Consider the following 13,508-nt stretch of genomic DNA (forward strand, 5'->3'; position numbering starts at 1 on the left):
GCCCCGCAGAGGGAGCTGCGGTGGCCACCCAGTAGGTGGAGCAGCGGTGGCCATTTCCTGGACTTTGAGTCTCTTTCTTTCTTGGTGGCCTTGCTTGTTTCAGCGGAGCTCATTTTCAGATGGGGCAGCAGCAGAAGGCCTGGTGGTGGCCGTCCTCTATGTGGCTGTCTCTTTAGTCACTCAGTCCAGTCTGGACTGTTTATCCTCCATGCTTAGCACACAGCTATGCTCCTGGGAGCTCTTTCCACCCTCACTCTTGACAGCTCCTTTGTGCAAAAGGTATAAAATAAACCTTGACGTAAACATCACGTAATTGACTTTAATGTGAAAGGCATTGTGGATTTTAAACTTAAAACTATGAAACTTTTAGGATAAAATAGAGAACATCTTTGGGACCTAGGTCTAGGTGAAGAGGTCTTAGACATGGCTGAAAGCACGATCCATAAAGGAAAAAATTAGTAAGTTGGGCTTCATCAAAACTAAGGAAAAAACTTTGGCTCAAAAAAGCTCTGTGAAGAGGATGTAAAGACAAGCTACAAACTAAGAGAAAATATTTGCAAACCACATATACATAAAACATATAAAGGACTCTCAAGATTCAACAGGAAAAAAGATCCAATTTCAAAATGGGCAAAAGACACAAACAGGTGTTTCATTCAATTGGAGACACTGGTGACAATAACCACATGAAAACATTTTCAACATCATTAACCACTAGTGAAATGCAAATTAGAACTACAATGAGATATCCATATGAACTTATCAGAATGACTAAAATAGAAAATAACAATGACACAAATGCTGTTAAGGATGTGGAGATGCCGGGAATCACTGGGAATGTGAAACGGTCCAGCCACTCTGGAAGATACTCTAGTCATTTCTTTAAAATATGCAAATATGCACGCAAATATGACCCAGCAATTACACCCTTTTTAAACTGGAAATGATCCAGATGCCCTTCAGTGGGTGCGTGGCAGAACAAACTCTGGTAAACCCGTACCATGGAATACTTCTCAGCAGCAGAAAAGGAGACCTAACTGACCTTTAGGGATCCTTCAATTTGTTGAGAGATAGCCCTGGAAGGCAGAGTAGGTATGATTGCCTATGGAGCAGATAGGGTGAGAAGCAGCCTTGGAGAGCATCCCAAGGGCACTGGAGTGGCTAGAGGGAGAATGGGCAGAGGAGCCTGAGCAGAGGTCAGGGATGAGAGTGGTGTCACAGCAGCTGAGAGAGGGGTTTGAGAAGAGAGTGGTCAACTGTGCCAGCAGATGAGAAGCCAAGTAAGCAGAGACCTGCAGCCACAGGGAGGTCAGTGGGGCTCCAAGGAGAGCACTCTGCAGGGGGCACAACAAGCACCGAGGAGGCTGGATCTAGCCATGGAGAGTGTGTGGCAGCACCTGTACACCTGCTCCCACGCCGTCTGGTCTTGGCGATAACCCATGAGGTTGGTGGTCAGGCAGGCACCCAAGCATTCATTTTCAGGTTTCAAAGGAGAGAAACCTGAGGCTCAGAAATGTTGGAAACCTTGATCTATGACTGAACTAGGTCCTGGGACTCTAAATCCAGAGCACTTGTAGGGCTCCCATGCTGCCTTTCCACCACATCACAGCACGGGGCAGGTGTGGCTTGGCCTCAAAAATTCAAGGGCAGTGAAATGCTAAAATTCCCATCACTGTCTAATTTGCTAGGCAGCAGTAAGTGATGATGTCTTGTAACAGTATAGAAAAGATACTGATAGTCTTAAGTTTTCTCATAAAAGTGTCCCATAGCTGTTCAGTTTTTAGTCAAACATTTGTTTTACTCTGTGCCCCAGATACAATACTGAATGATGTGCATAGATTATCTTAATTAAGACTCACAATTACTTCATGGCATAAGTACTAATACAAGCTCATTATAGTGACAAGGAGACTGAGGCCTAAGAAGTAAAGCAGCTTTCCCCAAGTTACACTCTCAGAAAGTGTTAAGAGCCAGGATTGTAAAAAGGAGTTTGTAACCTGCAATTGAACTTGTATAACAGCCAACTGAACTAAAGACTTAGATCTTCAGTTTCTCCAAATTGAATTATTTTGAGGCTGAATCATTCCTACTGGATAAAAGGAGAAAGACTATGGTGAAGATTAGCTGAGTTAAGAATAACTAGTTCCAAGAAAGCTTCAGTAACTAAAGGGTTCAGATACTGTGCAGAATGCTAAATGATTGGAGTTCCTGTCGTGGCTCAATGGAAACGAATCTAACTAGTATCCATGTTTGATCTCTGGCCTCACTCAGTGGGTTAAGGATTCGGCGTTGCTGTGAGCTGTGGTGTAGGTCGCAGATGAGGCTCGGATCCCACGTTGCTGTGGCTGTGGTATAGGCTGGCAGGTATAGCTCCGATTCAACCCCTAGCCTGGAAACCTCTATATGCTGTAGGTAGGCCAAAAAAGAAAGAAAGAAAGAGAGAGAGAAAGAGAGAAAGAAAGGAAAAGAAAGAATGCTAAATGGTGGATGAGAGTCGATGTGCATTTTCAGATTCTTCTGTTAGAGGAAGAATTATGTTATTAATTTAGAAAAGGTCTGAGTGCCTCCTGTATGCTAGGCACTCAGGAACAGGGAAAGAGTGGTGAGAAAAGTAGACCAGAATTTTGCCCTCATGAAGCTTATAGTTTAGACACTGTCGTATGAGCTTATAGTTTAAGACACTGTTGTTTCTATGGTTATGGAGGTGAGAGGCTATGGGGACCTTGGTCTATGGGTGCGGAAGGTCTTATTCAGCCTCTGAGAGTTTGAACAACATCCCCAATGCTCCAAAGTTGTTTCCCCTTCTTTGTTAATAAATCCTGAATTTCTTTCAGTATCCAAACACCTTGTAGAGAGTGAATTTATTCCCAGTTCAAGTGAAACCCTGATTTTTCTATACCAGTCCTCAAATTTCTCCTGCCTTGAGAGCTTGAAACAGACTGCGAGCCCCAACCCTGGAGTCAATGAGTCAGGCCCGAGAATCTGCATTTATAATGAGTCCCAGGTCATGATGTTGCTGGCCAAGGGACTGCCCTTCGTGCCACACTGATCTGTTCTAATCATGGAAATTTTATTCCCCTTACTAGTGACTGATTTAGCCATGAGCATGCTATGCGATTCTGGCAGAGATGTCAGGGAATGTACGTTGGCAGAAAGATATCCTGGCTATTAAATGGGACACACAGGAAGAGGAGGACATTGTACCGCTTCTCTTTGAAGCCACCTTCTAATATGACATTTGTCAGAGGCTGAAAGAGATGATAGAGTAGAAAGAAAGACAATCCCAATCTTGGACAGTGTTACATTTGGTTTCTTGTTGAGATACTTAATGTCCTTATTGTTTAAGCTCTTTGCATTATGGTTTCATGTTATGTGCAACAGACACTTTCCTGACTGATGACTCTAGTACTTCTTATAAGTTAATGATCATTCTTTATTATTAGAAGTCAGCAATCCATGCTTAAGCAGCAGGGCGTATGCTCTGTTGTTTATGTTATTTATGTTATTTATTTAGCCCTCGGCATGCAGAAATTCCATGGCCAGTGTTTTGTGGCATGCAAAACTGTGCCACAGCAGTAACCAGAGCCAAAGCAGTGACACCGCCAGATCTTCAACCTGCTGAGCCACCAGGAAACTACTGGGCTGTAGTTATTATACTGACCTTGCCATAGATTGGGACTTGGGACTGTTCCTGAGTGTTCCAAGATGATCACCTTGACCATTCCAGGAGTCATGAACCTGTTAGCACATACAGATTTCACTGGTTTTAGCATGTGACCCCTGCCCCCAGAAAAGAACGCACGTCCTTCTCAAACACACACAAACACAAACACTTACTCATTCTTTTTTTTTCATTTTCCCCATCTGCTTTATTTTTATTATTATTTTTTATTACTCAAATGAATTTATCACATCTGTAGTTGTATAATGATCATCACAATCCAGTTTCACAGGATTTCCATACCATAGCCCAAGCACATCGCCCCACGCCCCCAAACTGTCTACTCCTAAGACCATAAGTTTTTCAATGTCTGTGAGTCAGCATCTGTTCTGCAAAGAAGTTCAGTCTATCCTTTTTTCAGATTCCACATGTCAGTGAAAGCATTTGATGTTGGTGTCTCATTATATGGCTGACTTCACTTAGCATGACAGTTTCTAGGTCCATCCATATTGCTAAAAATGCCAGTATTTCATTCTTTTTGATGGCTGAGTAATATTCCATGGTGTATATGTACCACATCTTCTTGATCCACTCCTCTGTCAATGGACATTGAGGTTGTTTCCATGTCTTGGCTATTGTAAATAGTGCTGCAATGAACATCGGAGTACATGTGTCTTTGCGAGTCATGGCGTTCTCTGGATAGATGCCCAGGAGTGGGATTGCTGGATCAAATGGTAGTTCTATTTTTAGTTTTTTTGAGGCATCTCCATACTGTTTTCCAGAGTGGTTGCACCAATTTACAATCCCACCAACAGTGTACTTGGGTTCCTCTTTCTCCACTCCCTATCCAGCACTTATTGTTTGTAGACTCTTTCATAATGGCCATTCTGGCTGGTGTAAGGTGGTACCTCATAGTGGTTTTGATTTGCATTTCTCTACTAATGAGTGATGTTGAACATCTTTTCATGTGTTTTTGGCCATCTGTATGTCTTCTTTGGAGAACTGTCTGTTTAGATCATCTGCCCATTTTTGGATGGGGTTGTTTGTTTTTTTGGTTTGGAGCTGCAGAAGGTGTTTATAAATTTTGGAGATTAATCCCTTGTCCGTTGATTCACTTGCAAAGATTTCTCCCATTCTATGGGTTGTCTTTTCGTTTTGTTTGGGGTTTCCCTTGCTGTGCAGAAACTTCTAAGTCTGATTAGGTGCCATTTGTTTATTTTTGCTTTTGTTGTCAGTACTCTGAGAGGTGGATCTGAGAAGATATTGCTGTCGTTTATGTCAGAGAGTGTTTGGCCTATGTTTTCCTCTAAGAGTTTTACAGTGTCTGGTCTTCTATCCAGGTCTTTAATCCATTTGGAGTTTATTTTTGTGTATGGTGTTAGGGAGTGTTCTAATTTCATTCTTTTCCATGTGGCTGTCGAGTTTTCCCAGCACTACTTATTGAACAGGCTGTCCTTTCTCCATTGTATCTTCTTGCCTCCTTTGTCATGGATGAGTTGGCTGTAGGTGTGTGGGTTGAATTCTGGGCTTTCTATCCTGTTCCACTGATCTAGATGTCTGTCTTTGTGCCAGTACCATACAGCTTTGATGATTGTTGCTTTGTAGTAGAGTCTGAAGTCTGGGAGCCTGATTCCTCCTGCTCCACTTTTCTTTTTCAGGATGTCTCTGGCTATTCTGGGTCTTGTGTGCTTCCAGACAAACTTTAAACTATTTTGTTTGAGTTCTGTGAAAAATGTCCTTGGTAGTTTGATAGGGATTGCATTGAATCTGTAGATTGCCTTAGGTAGTATAGTCATTGTGATAGTATTAACTCTTCCAGTCCACGAGCATGGTATGTATTTCCATCTATTTGTGTCATCTTTGATTTCTTGCATCAGTGTCTTATAGTTTTCAGAGTACAGGTCTTTTGTCTCTTTAGGTAGGTTTACTCCTAGGTATTTTATTCTTTTGGATGCAATGGTAAACGGGATTGCTTTCCTAATTTCTATTTCTGCCCTTTCATTGTTAGTGTATAGAAATGCCATTGATTTCTGTGTATTAATTTTGGGTCCTGTGACTTTGCCAAATTCATGGATGAGCTCTAACAGTTTTCTGGTAGAGTCTTTAGGATTCTCTAGGTATAGTATCATGTCATCTGCAAATAGGGATAGTTTTACTTCTTCCTTTCCAATGTGAATTCGTTTTATCTCTTTTACTTCTCTGATTGCCATGGCTAAGACTTCCAAAACAGTGTTGAAGAGTAGTGGCAAGAGCAGACATCCTTGTCTTGTTCCTGATCTCAGTGGGAATTCTTTGAGCTTTTCACCATTGAGAATGATGTTTGCTGTGGGTTTGTCCTATATGGCCTTTATCATGTTAAGGTAGGTTCCCATTATGCCCACTTTCTGAAGGGTTTTTATCAGCAATGGGTGTTGGATTTTGTCAAAGGCTTTTTCCATGTCTATTGAGAGGATGATATGGTTTTTGTTCTTCAGTTTGTTAATGTGGTGTATCACACTGATGGATTTGTGGATATCTAAGAACCCTTGCATCCCTGGGATAAGTCCCACTTGATCATGATGTACAATCCTTGTTGGATGTGGTTTGCGAGTATTTTGTTGAGGATTTTTGCATTGATGTTCATCAGGGAAACTGGCCTGTAGTTTTCTTTTTTTTGGTGTCTTTGTCTGGTTTTGGTATCAGGATGATGGTGGCCTCATAGAATGAGTTTGGGAGTATCCCTTCCTCTGCAATTTTTTGAAATAGTTTCAGAAGGAGAGGTGTTAGCTCTTCTCTACATGTTTGATAGAATTTGCCATCTGGTCCTGGATTTTTGTTTGTTGGAAGTTATTTAATCACAGTTTCCATTTCAGTTCTTGTGATGGGTCCATTCATCTTTTCTCTTTCATCTTGGTTTAGTCTTGGAAGAGTGTACTTTTCTAAGAATTTGTCCATTTCTTCTAGGTTTTCCATTTTATTGGCGTATAGTTGCATCTCTTATGATCCTTTGTATTTCTGTGATGTCCATTGTTACTTCTCCTTTTTCATTTCTTATTTTATTTTATTTTAATTACTTATTTTATTTATTTATTTATTGTCTTTTTGCCTTTTCTAGGGCTGCTTCCTGCGGCATATGGAGGTTCCCAGGCTAGGGGTCAAAACAGAGCTGTAGTCACCGGCCTATACCAGAGCCACAGCAACGTGGGATCCACGCCACGTCCGCAGCCTAACACCACAGCTCATGGCAATGCTGGATTCTTAACCCACTGAGCAAGGCCAGGGATTGAACCCGCAACCTCATGGTTCCTAGTCGGATTCGTTAGCCACTGAGCCATGGCAGGAACCTCTCATTTCTAATTTTATTGATTTGAGTCCTCTCTCTTTTTTTTCTTGCTAAGTCTGGCTAAGGGTTTATCAATTTTGTTGATTTTTTCAAAGGATGGGCTTTTCATTTCATTGATCTTTTCTATGGTTTTCTTTGTTTCTACTTCATTGATTTCTGCTCTGATCTTTATGATTTCTTTCCTTCTACTAACTTTAGGTCTTATCTGTTCTTCTCTCTCAAGCTGCTTTAGATGTAAAGTTAGCTTGTTTATTTGAGCTTTTTCTTGTTTCCTGAGGTGGGCTTGTATTGCTATAAACTTTCCTCTTAGAATAGCTTTTGCTGCATCCTATAGGTTTTGGACTGTCGTATCTTCGTTGTCATTTGCTTCTAGGTATTTTTTAATTTCCTCTTTGATTTTTTTCAGTGATCCATTGGTTGTTTAGTAGCATGTTGTTGAGTCTCCACGTGTTTGTGTTTTTTACAGATTTTTTTCTTGTTGATTTCCAGTCCTATAACGTAGTGGTCGGAAAAGATGCTTGATATGATCTCAATTTTCTTAAAGTTACTGAGGTTGGATTTGTAGCCCAGGATGTGGTCAGTCTTAGAGAATGTTCCATGTGCACTTGAGAAGAATGTGTTTTCTGTTGCTTTTGGATGGAATGTCCTATAAATATCTATTAAGTCCATCTGGTTTAATGCATCATTCAGGGCCTGTGTTTCCTTGTTGATTTTCTGTCTGGTTGATCTGTCCATTGCTGTCAGTGGGGTGTTAGAGTACCTCACTATGATTGTGTTATTGTTGATTTGTCCTTTTAAGGTTGTTCGCAGTTGCCTTGTATATTATGGTGAACCTATGTTGGGTGCGTAGATATTTAAAATTGTTACATCTTGTTCTTGGATTGATCCTTTGATCATTATGTAATGACCTGCTTTGTCCCTTAAAATATTCTTCATTTTAAAGTCTATTTTGTCTGATATGAGTATTACTACTCCAGCTTTCTTTTGATCCTTATTTGCATGAAATATTTTCTTCCATCCTCTCACTTTCCATTTGTATGTGTCCCTAGAAGTGAAGTGGGTCTCTTGAAGACAGCGTATATATGGGTCTTGTTTTTGTATCCATTCAGCCAGTCTGTGTCTTTCAGTTGGGGCATTTAGTCCATTAACATTTAAGGTAATTATTGCTATATATGTTCTTATTGCCATTGTATTAATTGCTTTGGATTTGTTTTTGTTGCTCTTTTTTCTTTCCTTCTTCTCTTGTTCTCTCCTCTTGTGGTTTGATGACTGTCTTTAGTGTTGTATTTGAGTTGCTTTTTCTTTGTTTGTGTATCAATTGTAGATTTTTGGTTTGCAGGTATTCTAAAGTTTTGATATGAGTCTATATGTATATGAGATTGTTTTAAGTTGTTGTTCTCTTAATTGCAAGTTCATCTCCAGTGTCCTGCATTTGTACCCACTTCTTCTCATGATTTCTGATTTTGGTGGTATAATTGTACATGGATGATTTCGTATCTTTACTGTATATATATCTTTACTGGTGAGCCTTGTCATTTGTGGAGTTTTTGTTTTGTGTTGCTGTCTTTTCTTTTCTGCCTAGAGAAGTTCCTTTAGTATTTGTTGTAAGGCTGGTTTAGTGTTGCTGAATTCTCTCAGCTTTTGCTTCTCTGTGAAGGTTTTGATTTCTCCTTCAAACCTGAAGGAGAGCCATGCTGGGTAGAGTAATCTTGGTTGGAGGTTTTTTCCTTTCATCACATTAAGTATATCATGCCACTCCCTTCTGGCCTGCTGAGTTTCTGCTGAAAAATCTGCCAATAACCTTATTGGGGTTCCCTTGTATGTTATTTGTTTCTTTTCCCTAGCTGCTTTCAAGATTTTCTCGTTGTGCTTCCTGGATTTGAGTGAGTGGTTCCTTTCCCATGTGAGGGAAGTTTTGGCTATTATCTCTTGGAATATGTTTTCTGTCCCTTCTCTCTCTCTTCTCCTTCTGGCACCCCTATACTACGGATGTTGGTGCGTTTCACATTGTCCCAGAGTTCTCTGGGACTCTCTTCATTTGTTTTCAATCTTTTTTCTCTTTTCTGTTCTGCATCCGTAATCTCCACTAATCTGTCCTCCACCTCGCTTATTCATTCTTCTGCCTCCTGTATTCTGCTGTTAGCTGCTTCTAGTGAGTTTTTTATTTCAGTTATTGTATTTTGCATCTCTTCTTGTTTAAGTTTGATATCTTGTATGTCTTTGCTCAGTGTTTCCTGTAAGTTATCCATCTTTTCCTCCAGTTTATTTCCAATGTCTTGCATCATCTTCAGCATCAACAGTCTAAAGTCTTTTTCCTGGAGGCTGAGCATCTCCTCATGGCTTAGCTGATTTTCTGGGGTTTTTCCTTTCTCCCTCATCTGAGTTATAGCTCTCTGTCTTTTCATTTTTATAGGTTTTTGGTGTGGTGCCCCTTTTACAGATAATTGGGTTTTAGCCTCTCTTACTTCTGGTGTCTGCCCCCCTTGTGGCTGAAGTGAGTATGGGGGCTTGCTGTAGGCTTCCTGATGGGAGGGGCTGATGCCTGCTCACTGGTAGGTGGAGCTGATTCTAATCCCTCTGGTGGGTGGGGCTTAGTCTCTGGATGGGATTAGAGGCAGCTGTGTGCCTGAGGGGTCTTTAGGTGGCCTGTTTACTGAGGGGCGGGGCTGTGATCCCAGCTGGATTTTTGTTTGCCCTGGGGCTTCTCAGCACTGACTGATATTAGGTGGGGCCAGATTTTCCCAAAATGGAAAATTTCAGCAGCTCCAGAGAAAGGCAGCTGCTGAATATTCCCAAGAGCTTTGCTCCCAATGTCTCTCCCTCACAACAAGCCACATTCACCCCTGTTTTCTCAGGTTATCCTCCAAGACTACAGTCAGTTTTGACCCAGATTCCTATGGAGACTTTGCTTTGCCCTGGGACCCAGTGCACATGAAAGTCTGTGTGCGCCTTTTAAGAATGGGGTCTCCGATTCCCCCAGGCCCATGGAGCTCCTGTGCACCAGCCCCACTGGCCTTCAATGCCAAATGTTCCAGGGGTTCTTTCTCCCAGTGCCAGATCCCCACACGTGAGAGTTTGATGTGTGGCTCAGAACTCTCACTCCTATAGGTGAGTCTCTGTGAACCAGTTAATTTTCAGTCTGTGGGGCTTCCCACCCAGGAGGTATGGGGTTGTTTATATCCCGAAATTGCCCCTCCTACTCCTTGATGTGGCCTCCTCTTTGTCTTCTGGAGTAGGATGTCTTTTTTAAGGTTTCTGGTCCATTTGAGTGAAGATTGCTCAGCCTTTAGTTGTGAATTTTGTTGTTTTTAGGAGAGAAGTTGAGCTCCAGTCCTTTTATTCTGCCATCTTAATCCCATCCAAGAAATAATCTTGATAAGGAGTAAAGTCTGTGCAATAATATACTGATCAAAGTTTAACAACTGGCTCTCTTAGTGCCTGGGCTTCTTTCTTGGACTGCTGGAAGCTTGGGATCCACATCTCTCACAAAGAGCTTCTCATTGCAGAGACCGTGGCTTGCTGGGCCATCTACAGCCCGGAGGTTTCCCACTTTCCCATGCTTACTCATTCTTATTCCTGACTTTATTCATGGCACTGAATTCTTGATCTTATGAGATCTATTTTTGCTTCTCCACAGTCTTCTCTGCTTAGACTTTGGAGTCTGAGGATCTTTTCTTGGTGAGCTGTTTGGCCTGAGCTGCTGGTCCTCACAGCCCAGGGTTCCCCCTGACAAAATGCCTTGCTCCAGTTCCACTTCTCCACATCCTCCAAACCTGCCAATGAAGGGACTAACCTGGGCTTGCCCTACCTGGCAGATTTTTGGAAGGATGGGCCTCTGTGCAATAATTAACAATTGTACCTTACTATCCATTTTATATTGAGCTCTTAGTTTTCACATTCGGAACCTCAGTGGATCCATAGAAGCACTCTGACTATGAAAGGAGAGCAGATACTCCGTTATTGTGCCCATTTGCAGAATAGAGAACTAGGACAAACCAAGATTATACCCACTATACAGATTAGGGCATAGGAAAAAAAAAACAGGTATCATGCTTGGTTAGAGTGATTAAAAATCTATTCTAGGAGTTCCCGTTGTGGCTCAGCAGGTTAAGAACCTGATATAGTCTCTGTGAAGATGAGGGTTCAATCCCTGGCCTCACTCAGTGGGTTAAGGATCTGGTGTTGCTGCAGGCTACATCATAGTTGCTGATGCAGCTTGGATCTGGTGTTGCCATGGCTGTTGCATTGGCCTCGTCGCAGCTCTGATTGTACCCCCAGCAGGGGAACTTCCATAGGCCACAGGTGCAGTCATACAAAGAAAAAAATCTGTTCCAGTAATACTTGCTTAACTCTCTGAGAAGATTCTAAAGTACACAATTTTTCAAGAAAGTATGTTAAGTTTATACATTTTTGGCAACCATGAAAAATTTGTTCCCATAGGTGATTTACCCTTCATTTGAGGTTTATGAGCCCATGGATGTTTCTGACTATAGGTTTTATCTTCTTTCTTTACCCCCATTCACTCTTAAGGCTTAGCACTGTGCCTTTCACCACATCATTCCCGCTGAAAAGCTCCTGTTAGGTAAGGGGACTCTTTAGTTGCCAAATTCAAAGGGGACTCATCACCTTACCACCTTGTAGTGGCATTTGATGCTGGTGACCCATCCATCTGTGAAGTTCTATCTTCTCCTGCTTTCATCTTACACTCCTGACCCTCTGCCTTTTCCTCTGGCCATTCCTGACCTTCCTTGCAAAATTCTCAAATTTTGCCTGATCCTTAGATTTCATTCTTATGCAGGACCTATTATCGGTCTTTTTTTTTTAATCAGTTTTAATTAGATTCCACATATAAGTGATATAATATGATGTTTGTCTCTCTCTGACTTCACACAGTATGATAATCTCTATGTTCACCCATGGTGATGCAAATGACATTGCTTTATTCTTTTTTATGGCTGAGTGATATTCCATTGTATATATATACTCCTTATTCTTTATACATTCCTCTGTCAATGGACATTTAGGTGACTTCCATGTCTTGGCTATTGTAAGCGGCGCTGCAAGGAACACTGGGGTGCATCTTTTCAAATTTTCTCTGGATATACATCCAGGGGTGGGATTGCTGGATCATACAGTAGTTCTGTGTTTCGTCTTTTAAGGAATCTCTATACTGTTCTCCATAGTGGTTATAGAATTTACTTTCCCATCAGCAGTGTAGAAAGGCTTCCTTTTCTCCACACCCTCCCAGCATTTATTGTTTGTAGACTTTTTGATGATGGCCATTCTGACTAGTGTGAGTTGATACCTCACTGTAGTTCTGACTTACATTTCTGTAATGATTAGTGGTTATGTTGTGAGCCACATGGGAAGTCCAATAATTATTTTCATGTGTATTTTTTTGCTGTCTGTCTTCTCTAGAGAAATGTCTATTTAGATCTTCTGTGCATATTTTGATTGGATTTTTTGTTTTTTTTGATGTAAAGCTGCATGAGATGTTTGTATATTTTGGAGATTGGTCCCTTGTCAATCGCTTTGTTTGCAAAGATTTTCTCCCATTCTGTGGGTTGTCTTTTTGCTTTTTTAATGATTTCCTTTGCTGGGCAAAAGCTTGAAGTTTAATTACGTACTCTTGGCTTACTGGTCCTCTTTATTTCAGCTATTTATACAGTCTGGTCAGGTCATATCTATCAGCTCATCTCTCTCTCTCATGCTTCAAAACCGTGTGTTCAACCATTTCCTAGACCATACGTTTTACTACCACAATGCATCCTACAAACTGAACCCATGATTTCTCCCTGCAGAACCCACTTTCCTTCCTATACTCTCTTATCTTCCTAGATATTCATTCAATTGTAAAAACCAGAAGTGGGGGAATCACTCATGACCCCTTCCCTTCAATCTTGGCATCAAATCAGTATGTCTTTTTTGTTTGTTTTGTCTTTTTAGGGCCACACCCTCAGCACATGGAGATTCTCAGACTTGGGGTTGAATCGGAGCTGCATCCAGGGCCTATGCCACAGCCACAGCAACATGGGATCTGAGCCGAGTCTGTGACCTACACCACAGCTCACAGCAATGCTGGATCCTTAACCCACTGAACAAGGCCAGGGATCGAACCCGCAACCTCATGGATGCTAGTCGGTTCTTAACCTGCTGAGTCATGATGGGAACTCCCAAATCAGTATGTCTTGACAACCTCTGAAATCTCTCTCTCATCATGACTCTTTGCCATCCCTCTCGGTGGGAGCCAAGTTCATGTCATTGCCTATCGCATCTTCCTCATTAGCATCTGTGTCTCTATTCTTATGTCCTCTGGCCTATCCTCCACCTGTCACCAGACTGATCTGAGGTTGACTTGTATTTGGCCTACAAGGGTCCTTATTCCCCTGGCACAGACCTTCTTATTTAATCTCAATCCCCCTCCTCTCCTCTCACACTTCAGGTCCTGGTTAGACCCAACTCTGTAGAACTCTCTGAACTTTCTGGACTTTCATGTGTTTGGAGCGGCGCCATACTCTGCCTGGG

This window comes from Sus scrofa, chromosome 18 (genome assembly GCF_000003025.6).
Source record: "Sus scrofa isolate TJ Tabasco breed Duroc chromosome 18, Sscrofa11.1, whole genome shotgun sequence".
Classification (NCBI taxonomy): Eukaryota; Metazoa; Chordata; class Mammalia; order Artiodactyla; family Suidae; genus Sus; species Sus scrofa.